The 12500-nt window shown below is 39.5% G+C and overlaps 10 non-coding genes across 10 annotated transcripts; all 10 read left to right on the top strand.

The window, feature by feature from the left end:
- The first annotated feature begins 414 nt into the window (after nucleotides 1–414).
- TRNAK-CUU (transfer RNA lysine (anticodon CUU)) lies at nucleotides 415–487 on the top strand. Its single transcript has one exon. It is a non-coding gene; the product is annotated as a tRNA-Lys (tRNA).
- A 598-nt stretch (nucleotides 488–1085) lies between these two features.
- TRNAK-CUU (transfer RNA lysine (anticodon CUU)) lies at nucleotides 1086–1158 on the top strand. Its single transcript has one exon. It is a non-coding gene; the product is annotated as a tRNA-Lys (tRNA).
- Nucleotides 1159–1683: 525 nt separating this feature from the next.
- Nucleotides 1684–1756, top strand: TRNAK-CUU (transfer RNA lysine (anticodon CUU)). The gene has a single exon. It is a non-coding gene; the product is annotated as a tRNA-Lys (tRNA).
- Nucleotides 1757–2179: 423 nt separating this feature from the next.
- TRNAK-CUU (transfer RNA lysine (anticodon CUU)) lies at nucleotides 2180–2252 on the top strand. Its single transcript has one exon. It is a non-coding gene; the product is annotated as a tRNA-Lys (tRNA).
- A 3982-nt stretch (nucleotides 2253–6234) lies between these two features.
- On the top strand, nucleotides 6235–6307 carry TRNAK-CUU (transfer RNA lysine (anticodon CUU)). Its single transcript has one exon. It is a non-coding gene; the product is annotated as a tRNA-Lys (tRNA).
- A 102-nt stretch (nucleotides 6308–6409) lies between these two features.
- Nucleotides 6410–6482, top strand: TRNAK-CUU (transfer RNA lysine (anticodon CUU)). The gene has a single exon. It is a non-coding gene; the product is annotated as a tRNA-Lys (tRNA).
- Nucleotides 6483–8492: 2010 nt separating this feature from the next.
- TRNAK-CUU (transfer RNA lysine (anticodon CUU)) lies at nucleotides 8493–8565 on the top strand. Its single transcript has one exon. It is a non-coding gene; the product is annotated as a tRNA-Lys (tRNA).
- Nucleotides 8566–8667: 102 nt separating this feature from the next.
- Nucleotides 8668–8740, top strand: TRNAK-CUU (transfer RNA lysine (anticodon CUU)). The gene has a single exon. It is a non-coding gene; the product is annotated as a tRNA-Lys (tRNA).
- A 1717-nt stretch (nucleotides 8741–10457) lies between these two features.
- On the top strand, nucleotides 10458–10530 carry TRNAK-CUU (transfer RNA lysine (anticodon CUU)). The gene has a single exon. It is a non-coding gene; the product is annotated as a tRNA-Lys (tRNA).
- Nucleotides 10531–10632: 102 nt separating this feature from the next.
- TRNAK-CUU (transfer RNA lysine (anticodon CUU)) lies at nucleotides 10633–10705 on the top strand. Its single transcript has one exon. It is a non-coding gene; the product is annotated as a tRNA-Lys (tRNA).
- Nucleotides 10706–12500: the final 1795 nt, after the last annotated feature.

Below are 12500 nucleotides of genomic sequence, written 5' to 3'. Positions count from 1 at the left end.
GTGGAGAAAACACAAATAAGACTTTTTTCCACACAGGTTTAATCGGCTATTTCCTGATATTCTTCAATGCGTTCTGATATTGACTGGTAATTGTGTTTGATTCTTTCTTAGACTATTTCTGCCTCTGGCTGATGTGTATTTTCTTTCCAAACTCCACCAGAGCCTATGATTACACAGCATCCTATCTGTGGAAAGCGGCAGTGCAGGGATAGGGAAGAAAACTATAGGCATCCAAAGGAGCCCGGCTAGCTCAGTTGGTAGAGCATGAGACTCTTAATCTCAGGGTCGTGGGTTCAAGCCCCACGTTGGGCGAAAACAACTAAAATTGTAGTGCTTTTTGACCAAAAAAATACATCCTATCTGTGGAAAACGGCAGTGCAGGGATAGGGAAGAAAACTATAGGCATCCAAAGGAGCCCGGCTAGCTCAGTCGGTAGAGCATGAGACTCTTAATCTCAGGGTCGTGGGTTCGAGCCCCACGTTGGGCGAAAACAACTAAAATTTTAGTGCTTTTTGACCAAAAAAATAGAAATTGAAAGTCTCTTTGCAATATTTTCATTGTTAACATGCAATATATGAATGCATGTCTGGATGATGTGTAATGGGGCAATACCACACCTTAATGTATTCACTGTAAAAGAAAAAGTATGTATCATCTTACTATAAAATAAAGTGGAGAAAACACAAATAAGACTTGTTTCCACACAGGTTTAATCGGCTATTTCCTGATATTCTTCAATGCGTTCTGATATTGACTGGTAATTGTGTTTGATACTTTCTTAGACTATTTCTGCCTCTGGCTGATGTGTATTTTCTTTCCAAACTCCACCAGAGCCTATGATTACACAGCATCCTATCTGTGGAAAACGGCAGTGCAGGGATAGGGAAGAAAACTATAGGCATCCAAAGGAGCCCGGCTAGCTCAGTCGGTAGAGCATGAGGCTCTTAATCTCAGGGTCGTGGGTTCGAGCCCCAAGTTGGGCGAAAACAACTAAAATTGTAGTGCTTTTTGACCAAAAAAATACATCCTATCTGTGGAAAACGGCAGTGCAGGGATAGGGAAGAAAACTATAGGCATCCAAAGGAGCCCGGCTAGCTCAGTCGGTAGAGCATGAGACTCTTAATCTCAGGGTCGTGGGTTCGAGCCCCACGTTGGGCGAAAACAACTAAAATTGTAGTGCTTTTTGACCAAAAAAATACATCCTATCTGTGGAAAGCGGCAGTGCAGGGATAGGGAAGAAAACGTTGGGCGAAAACAACTAACATTTTAGTGCTTTTTGACCAAAAAAATAGAAATTGAAAGTCTCTTTACAATATTTGCAATATTTTGATTGTTAACATGCAATATATGAATGCATGTCTGGATGATGTGTAATGGGGCAATACCACACCTTAATGTATTCACTGTAAAAGAAAAAGTATGTACCATCTTACTATAAAATAAAGTGGAGAAAACACAAATAAGACTTTTTTCCACACAGGTTTAATCGGCTATTTCCTGATATTCTTCAATGCGTTCTGATATTGACTGGTAATTGTGTTTGATACTTTCTTAGACTATTTATGCCTCTGGCTGATGTGTATTTTCTTTCCAAACTCCACCAGAGCCTATGATTACACAGCATCCTATCTGTGGAAAGCGGCAGTGCAGGGATAGGGAAGAAAACTATAGGCATCCAAAGGTGCCCGGCTAGCTCAGTCGGTAGAGCATGAGACTCTTAATCTCAGGGTCGTGGGTTCGAGCCCCACGTTGGGCGAAAACAACTAAAATTGTAGTGCTTTTTGACCAAAAAAATAGAAATTGAAAGTCTCTTTGCAATATTTTCATTGTTAACATGCAATATATGAATGCATGTCTGGATGATGTGTAATGGGGCAATACCACACCTTAATGTATTCACTGTAAAAGAAAAAGTATGTATCATCTTACTATAAAATAAAGTGGAGAAAACACAAATAAGACTTTTTTCCACACAGGTTTAATCGGCTATTTCCTGATATTCTTCAATGCGTTCTGATATTGACTGGTAATTGTGTTTGATACTTTCTTAGACTATTTCTGCCTCTGGCTGATGTGTATTTTCTTTCCAAACTCCACCAGAGCCTATGATTACACAGCATCCTATCTGTGGAAAACGGCAGTGCAGGGATAGGGAAGAAAACTATAAGCATCCAAAGGAGCCCGGCTAGCTCAGTCGGTAGAGCATGAGACTCTTAATCTCAGGGTCGTGGGTTCGAGCCCCACGTTGGGCGAAAACAATAAAATTGTAGTGCTTTTTGACCAAAAAAATACATCCTATCTCTGGAAAACGGCAGTGCAGGGATAGGGAAGAAAACTATAAACATCCAAAAGAGCCCGGCTCGCTCAGTCAGTAGAGCATGAGACTCTTAATCGCAGGGTCATGGGTTCGAGCCCCACGTTGGGCGAAAACAACTAAAATTTTAGTGCTTTTTGACCAAAAAAATAGAAATTGAAAGTCTCTTTACAATATTTGCAATATTTTCATTGTTAACATGCAATATATGAATGCATGTCTGGATGATGTGTAATGGGGCAATACCACACCTTAATGTATTCACTGTAAAAGAAAAAGTATGTATCATCTTACTATAAAATAAAGTGGAGAAAACACAAATAAGACTTTTTTCCACACAGGTTTAATCGGCTATTTCCTGATATTCTTCAATGCGTTCGGATATTGACTGGTAATTGTGTTTGATACTTTCTTAGACTATTTCTGCCTCTGGCTGATGTGTATTTTCTTTCCAAACTCCACCAGAGCCTATGATTACACAGCATCCTATCTGTGGAAAACGGCAGTGCAGGGATAGGGAAGAAAACTATAGGCATCCAAAGGAGCCCGGCTAGCTCAGTCGGTAGAGCATGAGACTCTTAATCTCAGGGTCGTGGGTTTGAGCCCCACGTTGGGCGAAAACAACTAAAATTTTAGTGCTTTTTGACCAAAAAAATAGAAATTGAAAGTCTCTTTACAATATTTGCAATATTTTCATTGTTAACATGCAATATATGAATGCATGTCTGGATGATGTGTAATGGGGCAATACCACACCTTAATGTATTCACTGTAAAAGAAAAAGTATGTATCATCTTACTATAAAATAAAGTGAAGAAAACACAAATAAGACTTTTTTCCACACAGGTTTAATCGGCTATTTCCTGATATTCTTCAATGCGTTCTGATATTGACTGGTAATTGTGTTTGATACTTTCTTAGACTATTTCTGCCTCTGGCTGATGTGTATTTTCTTTCCAAACTCCACCAGAGCCTATGATTACACAGCATCCTATCTGTGAAAAGCGGCAGTGCAGGGATAGGGAAGAAAACTATAGGCATCCAAAGGAGCCCGGCTAGCTCAGTCGGTAGAGCATGAGACTCTTAATCTCAGGGTCGTGGGTTCGAGCCCCACCTTGGGCGAAAACAACTAAAATTTTAGTGCTTTTTGACCAAAAAAATAGAAATTGAAAGTCTCTTTGCAATATTTTCATTGTTAACATGCAATATATGAATGCATGTCTGGATGATGTGTAATGGGGCAATACCATACCTTAATGTATTCACTGTAAAAGAAAAAGTATGCATCATCTTACTATAAAATAAAGTGGAGAAAACACAAATAAGACTTTTTTCCACACAGGTTTAATCGGCTATTTCCTGATATTCTTCAATGCGTTCTGATATTGACTGGTAATTGTGTTTGATACTTTCTTAGACTATTTCTGCCTCTGGCTGATGTGTATTTTCTTTCCAAACTCCACCAGAGCCTATGATTACACAGCATCCTATCTGTGGAAAGCGGCAGTGCAGGGATAAGGAAGAAAACTATAGGCATCCAAAGGAGCCCGGCTAGCTCAGTCGGTAGAGCATGAGACTCTTAATCTCAGGGTCGTGGGTGCGAGCCCCACGTTGGGCGAAAACAACTAAAATTTTAATGCTTTTTGACCAACAAAAATAGAAATTGAAAGTCTCTTTACAATATTTGCAATATTTTCATTGTTAACATGCAATATATGAATGCATGTCTGGATGATGTGTAATGGGGCAATACCACACCTTAATGTATTCACTGTAAAAGAAAAGTATGTATCATCTTACTATAAAATAAAGTGGAGGAAACACAAATAAGACTTTTTTCCACACAGGTTTAATCGGCTATTTCCTGATATTCTTCAATGCGTTCTGATATTGACTGGTAATTGTGTTTGATACTTTCTTAGACTATTTCTGCCTCTGGCTGATGTGTATTTTCTTTCCAAACTCCACCAGAGCCTATGATTACACAGCATCCTATCTGTGGAAAGCGGCAGTGCAGGGATAGGGAAGAAAACTATAGGCATCCAAAGGAGCCCGGCTAGCTCAGTCGGTAGAGCATGAGACTCTTAATCTCAGGGTCGTGGGTGCGAGCCCCACGTTGGGCGAAAACAACTGAAATTTTAATGCTTTTTGACCAAAAAAATAGAAATTGAAAGTCTCTTTACAATATTTGCAATATTTTGATTGTTAACATGCAATATATGAATGCATGTCTGGATGATGTGTAATGGGGCAATACCACACCTTAATGTATTCACTGTAAAAGAAAAAGTATGTATCATCTTACTATAAAATAAAGTGGAGAAAACACAAATAAGACTTTTTTCCACACAGGTTTAATCGGCTATTTCCTGATATTCTTCAATGCGTTCTGATATTGACTGGTAATTGTGTTTGATACTTTCTTAGACTATTTCTGCCTCTGGCTGATGTGTATTTTCTTTCCAAACTCCACCAGAGCCTATGATTACACAGCATCCTATCTGTGGAAAACGGCAGTGCAGGGATAGGGAAGAAAACTATAGGTATCCAAAGGAGCCCGGCTAGCGGCTAGCTCAGTCGGTAGAGCATGAGACTCTTAATCTCAGGGTCGTGGGTTTGAGCCCCACGTTGGGCGAAAACAACTAAAATTGTAGGACTTTTTGACCAAAGAAATACATCCTATCTGTGGAAAACGGCAGTGCAGGGATAGGGAAGAAAACTATAGGCATCCAAAGGAGCCCAGCTAGCTCAGTCGGTAGAGCATGAGACTCTTAATCTCAGGGTCGTGGGTTTGAGCCCCACGTTGGGCGAAAACAACTAAAATTTTAGTGCTTTTTGACCAAAAAAATAGAAATTGAAAGTCTCTTTACAATATTTGCAATATTTTCATTGTTAACATGCAATATATGAATGCATGTCTGGATGATGTGTAATGGGGCAATACCACACCTTAATGTATTCACTGTAAAAGAAAAAGTATGTATCATCTTACTATAAAATAAAGTGGAGAAAACACAAATAAGACTTTTTTCCACACGTTTAATCGGCTATTTCCTGATATTCTTCAATGCGTTCTGATATTGACTGGTAATTGTGTTTGATACTTTCTTAGACTATTTCTGCCTCTGGCTGATGTGTATTTTCTTTCCAAACTCCACCAGAGCCTATGATTACACAGCATCCTATCTATGGAAAGCGGCAGTGCAGGGATAGGGAAGAAAACTATAGGCATCCAAAGGAGCCCGGCTAGCTCAGTCGGTAGAGCAGGAGACTCTTAATCTCAGGGTCGTGGGTTCGAGCCCCACGTTGGGCGAAAACAACTAAAATTGTACTGCTTTTTGACCAAAAAAATACATCCTATCTGTGGAAAACGGCAGTGCAGGGATAGGGAAGAAAACTATAGGCATCCAAAGGAGCCCGGCTAGCTCAGTCGGTAGAGCATGAGACTCTTAATCTCAGGGTCATGGGTTCAAGCCCCACGTTGGGCGAAAACAACTAAAATTTTAGTGCTTTTTGACCAAAAAAATAGAAATTGAAAGTCTCTTTACAATATTTGCAATATTTTCATTGTTAACATGCAATATATGAATGCATGTCTGGATGATGTGTAATGGGGCAATACCACACCTTAATGTATTCACTGTAAAAGAAAAAGTATGTATCATCTTACTATAAAATAAAGTGGAGAAAACACAAATAAGACTTGTTTCCACACAGGTTTAATCGGCTATTTCCTGATATTCTTCAATGCGTTCTGATATTGACTGGTAATTGTGTTTGATAGTTTCTTAGACTATTTCTGCCTCTGGCTGATGTGTATTTTCTTTCCAAACTCCACCAGAGCCTATGATTACACAGCATCCTATCTGTGGAAAACGGCAGTGCAGGGATAGGGAAGAAAACTATAGGCATCCAAAGGAGCCCGGCTAGCTCAGTCGGTAGAGCATGAGACTCTTAATCTCAGGGTCGTGGGTTCGAGCCCCACGTTGGGCGAAAACAACTAAAATTGTAGTGCTTTTTGACCAAAAAAATACATCCTATCTGTGGAAAACGGCAGTGCAGGGATAGGGAAGAAAACTATAGGCATCCAAAGGAGCCCGGCTAGCTCAGTCGGTAGAGCATGAGACTCTTAATCTCAGGGTCGTGGGTTCGAGCCCCACGTTGGGCGAAAACAACTAAAATTGTAGTGCTTTTTGACCAAAAAAATACATCCTATCTGTGGAAAGCGGCAGTGCAGGGATAGGGAAGAAAACGTTGGGCGAAAACAACTAAAATTTTAGTGCTTTTTGACCAAAAAAATAGAAATTGAAAGTCTCTTTACAATATTTGCAATATTTTGATTGTTAACATGCAATATATGAATGCATGTCTGGATGATGTGTAATGGGGCAATACCACACCTTAATGTATTCACTGTAAAAGAAAAAGTATGTATCATCTTACTATAAAATAAAGTGGAGAAATCACAAATAAGACTTTTTTCCACACAGGTTTAATCGGCTATTTCCTGATATTCTTCAATGCGTTCTGATATTGACTGGTAGTTGTGTTTGATACTTTCTTAGACTATTTCTGCCTCTGGCTGATGTGTATTTTCTTTCCAAACTCCACCAGAGCCTATGATTACACAGCATCCTATCTGTGGAAAACGGCAGTGCAGGGATAGGGAAGAAAACTATAGGCATCCAAAGGAGCCCGGCTAGCTCAGTCGGTAGAGCATGAGACTCTTAATCTCAGGGTCGTGGGTTTGAGCCCCACGTTGGGCGAAAACAACTAAAATTTTAGTGCTTTTTGACCAAAAAAATAGAAATTGAAAGTCTCTTTACAATATTTGCAATATTTTGATTGTTAACATGCAATATATGAATGCATGTCTGGATGATGTGTAATGGGGCAATACCACACCTTAATGTATTCACTGTAAAAGAAAAAGTATGTATCATCTTACTATAAAATAAAGTGGAGAAAACACAAATAAGACTTTTTTCCACACAGGTTTAATCGGCTATTTCCTGATATTCTTCAATGCGTTCTGATATTGACTGGTAATTGTGTTTGATACTTTCTTAGACTATTTCTGCCTCTGGCTGATGTGTATTTTCTTTCCAAACTCCACCAGAGCCTATGATTACACAGCATCCTATCTGTGGAAAACGGCAGTGCAGGGATAGGGAAGAAAACTATAGGCATCCAAAGGAGCCCGGCTAGCTCAGTCGGTAGAGCATGAGACTCTTAATCTCAGGGTCGTGGATTCAAGCCCCACGTTGGGCGAAAACAACTAAAATTTTAGTGCTTTTTGACCAAAAAAATAGAAATTGAAAGTCTCTTTGCAATATTTTCATTGTTAACATGCAATATATGAATGCATGTCTGGATGATGTGTAATGGGGCAATACCATACCTTAATGTATTCACTGTAAAAGAAAAAGTATGTATCATCTTACTATAAAATAAAGTGGAGAAAACACAAATAAGACTTGTTTCCACACAGGTTTAATCGGCTATTTCTGATATTGACTGGTAATTGTGTTTGATACTTTCTTAGACTATTTCTGCCTCTGGCTGATGTGTATTTTCTTTCCAAACTCCACCAGAGCCTATGATTACACAGCATCCTATCTGTGGAAAACGGCAGTGCAGGGATAGGGAAGAAAACTATAGGCATCCAAAGGAGCCCGGCTAGCTCAGTTGGTAGAGCATGCGACTCTTAATCTCAGGGTCATGGGTTCGAGCCCCACGTTGGGCGAAAACAACTAAAATTTTAGTGCTTTTTGACCAAAAAATTAGAAATTGAAAGTCTCTTTACAATATTTGCAATATTTTCATTGTTAACATGCAATATATGAATGCATGTCTGGATGATGTGTAATGGGGCAATACCACACCTTAATGTATTCACTGTAAAAGAAAAAGTATGTATCATCTTACTATAAAATAAAGTGGAGAAAACACAAATAAGACTTGTTTCCACACAGGTTTAATCGGCTATTTCCTGATATTCTTCAATGCGTTCTGATATTGACTGGTAATTGTGTTTGATACTTTCTTAGACTATTTCTGCCTCTGGCTGATGTGTATTTTCTTTCCAAACTCCACCAGAGCCTATGATTACACAGCATCCTATCTGTGGAAAACGGCAGTGCAGGGATAGGGAAGAAAACTATAGGCATCCAAAGGAGCCCGGCTAGCTCAGTCGGTAGAGCATGAGACTCTTAATCTCAGGGTCGTGGGTTCGAGCCCCACGTTGGGCGAAAACAACTAAAATTGTAGTGCTTTTTGACCAAAAAAATACATCCTATCTGTGGAAAACGGCAGTGCAGGGATAGGGAAGAAAACTATAGGCATCCAAAGAAGCCCGGCTAGCTCAGTCGGTAGAGCATGAGACTCTTAATCTCAGGGTCGTGGGTTCGAGCCCCACGTTGGGCGAAAACAACTAAAATTGTAGTGCTTTTTGACCAAAAAAATACATCCTATCTGTGGAAAGCGGCAGTGCAGGGATAGGGAAGAAAACGTTGGGCGAAAACAACTAAAATTTTAGTGCTTTTTGACCAAAAAAATAGAAATTGAAAGTCTCTTTACAATATTTGCAATATTTTGATTGTTAACATGCAATATATGAATGCATGTCTGGATGATGTGTAATGGGGCAATACCACACCTTAATGTATTCACTGTAAAAGAAAAAGTATGTATCATCTTACTATAAAATAAAGTGGAGAAATCACAAATAAGACTTTTTTCCACACAGGTTTAATCGGCTATTTCCTGATATTCTTCAATGCGTTCTGATATTGACTGGTAATTGTGTTTGATACTTTCTTAGACTATTTCTGCCTCTGGCTGATGTGTATTTTCTTTCCAAACTCCACCAGAGCCTATGATTACACAGCATCCTATCTGTGGAAAACGGCAGTGCAGGGATAGGGAAGAAAACTATAGGCATCCATAGGAGCCCGGCTAGCTCAGTCGGTAGAGCATGAGACTCTTAATCTCAGGGTCGTGGGTGCGAGCCCCACGTTGGGCGAAAACAACTGAAATTTTAATGCTTTTTGACCAAAAAAATAGAAATTGAAAGTCTCTTTACAATATTTGCAATATTTTGATTGTTAACATGCAATATATGAATGCATGTCTGGATGATGTGTAATGGGGCAATACCACACCTTAATGTATTCACTGTAAAAGAAAAAGTATGTATCATCTTACTATAAAATAAAGTGGAGAAAACACAAATAAGACTTTTTTCCACACAGGTTTAATCGGCTATTTCCTGATATTCTTCAATGCGTTCTGATATTGACTGGTAATTGTGTTTGATACTTTCTTAGACTATTTCTGCCTCTGGCTGATGTGTATTTTCTTTCCAAACTCCACCAGAGCCTATGATTACACAGCATCCTATCTGTGGAAAACGGCAGTGCAGGGATAGGGAAGAAAACTATAGGTATCCAAAGGAGCCCGGCTAGCGGCTAGCTCAGTCGGTAGAGCATGAGACTCTTAATCTCAGGGTCGTGGGTTTGAGCCCCACGTTGGGCGAAAACAACTAAAATTGTAGGACTTTTTGACCAAAGAAATACATCCTATCTGTGGAAAACGGCAGTGCAGGGATAGGGAAGAAAACTATAGGCATCCAAAGGAGCCCAGCTAGCTCAGTCGGTAGAGCATGAGACTCTTAATCTCAGGGTCGTGGGTTTGAGCCCCACGTTGGGGGAAAACAACTAAAATTTTAGTGCTTTTTGACCAAAAAAATAGAAATTGAAAGTCTCTTTACAATATTTGCAATATTTTCATTGTTAACATGCAATATATGAATGCATGTCTGGATGATGTGTAATGGGGCAATACCACACCTTAATGTATTCACTGTAAAAGAAAAAGTATGTATCATCTTACTATAAAATAAAGTGGAGAAAACACAAATAAGACTTGTTTCCACACAGGTTTAATCGGCTATTTCCTGATATTCTTCAATGCGTTCTGATATTGACTGGTAATTGTGTTTGATACTTTCTTAGACTATTTCTGCCTCTGGCTGATGTGTATTTTCTTTCCAAACTCCACCAGAGCCTATGATTACACAGCATCCTATCTGTGGAAAACGGCAGTGCAGGGATAGGGAAGAAAACTATAGGCATCCAAAGGAGCCCGGCTAGCTCAGTCGGTAGAGCATGAGACTCTTAATCTCAGGGTCGTGGGTTCGAGCCCCACGTTGGGCGAAAACAACTAAAATTGTAGTGCTTTTTGACCAAAAAAATACATCCTATCTGTGGAAAACGGCAGTGCAGGGATAGGGAAGAAAACTATAGGCATCCAAAGAAGCCCGGCTAGCTCAGTCGGTAGAGCATGAGACTCTTAATCTCAGGGTCGTGGGTTCGAGCCCCACGTTGGGCGAAAACAACTAAAATTGTAGTGCTTTTTGACCAAAAAAATACATCCTATCTGTGGAAAGCGGCAGTGCAGGGATAGGGAAGAAAACGTTGGGCGAAAACAACTAAAATTTTAGTGCTTTTTGACCAAAAAAATAGAAATTGAAAGTCTCTTTACAATATTTGCAATATTTTGATTGTTAACATGCAATATATGAATGCATGTCTGGATGATGTGTAATGGGGCAATACCACACCTTAATGTATTCACTGTAAAAGAAAAAGTATGTATCATCTTACTATAAAATAAAGTGGAGAAATCACAAATAAGACTTTTTTCCACACAGGTTTAATCGGCTATTTCCTGATATTCTTCAATGCGTTCTGATATTGACTGGTAATTGTGTTTGATACTTTCTTAGACTATTTCTGCCTCTGGCTGATGTGTATTTTCTTTCCAAACTCCACCAGAGCCTATGATTACACAGCATCCTATCTGTGGAAAACGGCAGTGCAGGGATAGGGAAGAAAACTATAGGCATCCATAGGAGCCCGGCTAGCTCAGTCGGTAGAGCATGAGACTCTTAATCTCAGGGTCGTGGGTGCGAGCCCCACGTTGGGCGAAAACAACTGAAATTTTAATGCTTTTTGACCAAAAAAATAGAAATTGAAAGTCTCTTTACAATATTTGCAATATTTTGATTGTTAACATGCAATATATGAATGCATGTCTGGATGATGTGTAATGGGGCAATACCACACCTTAATGTATTCACTGTAAAAGAAAAAGTATGTATCATCTTACTATAAAATAAAGTGGAGAAAACACAAATAAGACTTTTTTCCACACAGGTTTAATCGGCTATTTCCTGATATTCTTCAATGCGTTCTGATATTGACTGGTAATTGTGTTTGATACTTTCTTAGACTATTTCTGCCTCTGGCTGATGTGTATTTTCTTTCCAAACTCCACCAGAGCCTATGATTACACAGCATCCTATCTGTGGAAAACGGCAGTGCAGGGATAGGGAAGAAAACTATAGGTATCCAAAGGAGCCCGGCTAGCGGCTAGCTCAGTCGGTAGAGCATGAGACTCTTAATCTCAGGGTCGTGGGTTTGAGCCCCACGTTGGGCGAAAACAACTAAAATTGTAGGACTTTTTGACCAAAGAAATACATCCTATCTGTGGAAAACGGCAGTGCAGGGATAGGGAAGAAAACTATAGGCATCCAAAGGAGCCCAGCTAGCTCAGTCGGTAGAGCATGAGACTCTTAATCTCAGGGTCGTGGGTTTGAGCCCCACGTTGGGGGAAAACAACTAAAATTTTAGTGCTTTTTGACCAAAAAAATAGAAATTGAAAGTCTCTTTACAATATTTGCAATATTTTCATTGTTAACATGCAATATATGAATGCATGTCTGGATGATGTGTAATGGGGCAATACCACACCTTAATGTATTCACTGTAAAAGAAAAAGTATGTATCATCTTACTATAAAATAAAGTGGAGAAAACACAAATAAGACTTTTTTCCACACGTTTAATCGGCTATTTCCTGATATTCTTCAATGCGTTCTGATATTGACTGGTAATTGTGTTTGATACTTTCTTAGACTATTTCTGCCTCTGGCTGATGTGTATTTTCTTTCCAAACTCCACCAGAGCCTATGATTACACAGCATCCTATCTATGGAAAGCGGCAGTGCAGGGATAGGGAAGAAAACTATAGGCATCCAAAGGAGCCCGGCTAGCTCAGTCGGTAGAGCAGGAGACTCTTAATCTCAGGGTCGTGGGTTCGAGCCCCACGTTGGGCGAAAACAA

Source organism: Ambystoma mexicanum, chromosome 4q (assembly GCF_040938575.1).
Source record: "Ambystoma mexicanum isolate Mex_15411 chromosome 4q, UKY_AmexF1_1, whole genome shotgun sequence".
Classification (NCBI taxonomy): domain Eukaryota; kingdom Metazoa; phylum Chordata; class Amphibia; order Caudata; family Ambystomatidae; genus Ambystoma; species Ambystoma mexicanum.
The sequence above is the reverse complement of the archived record's forward strand: the minus strand, read 5'-3'. Positions and strand labels throughout refer to the sequence as shown.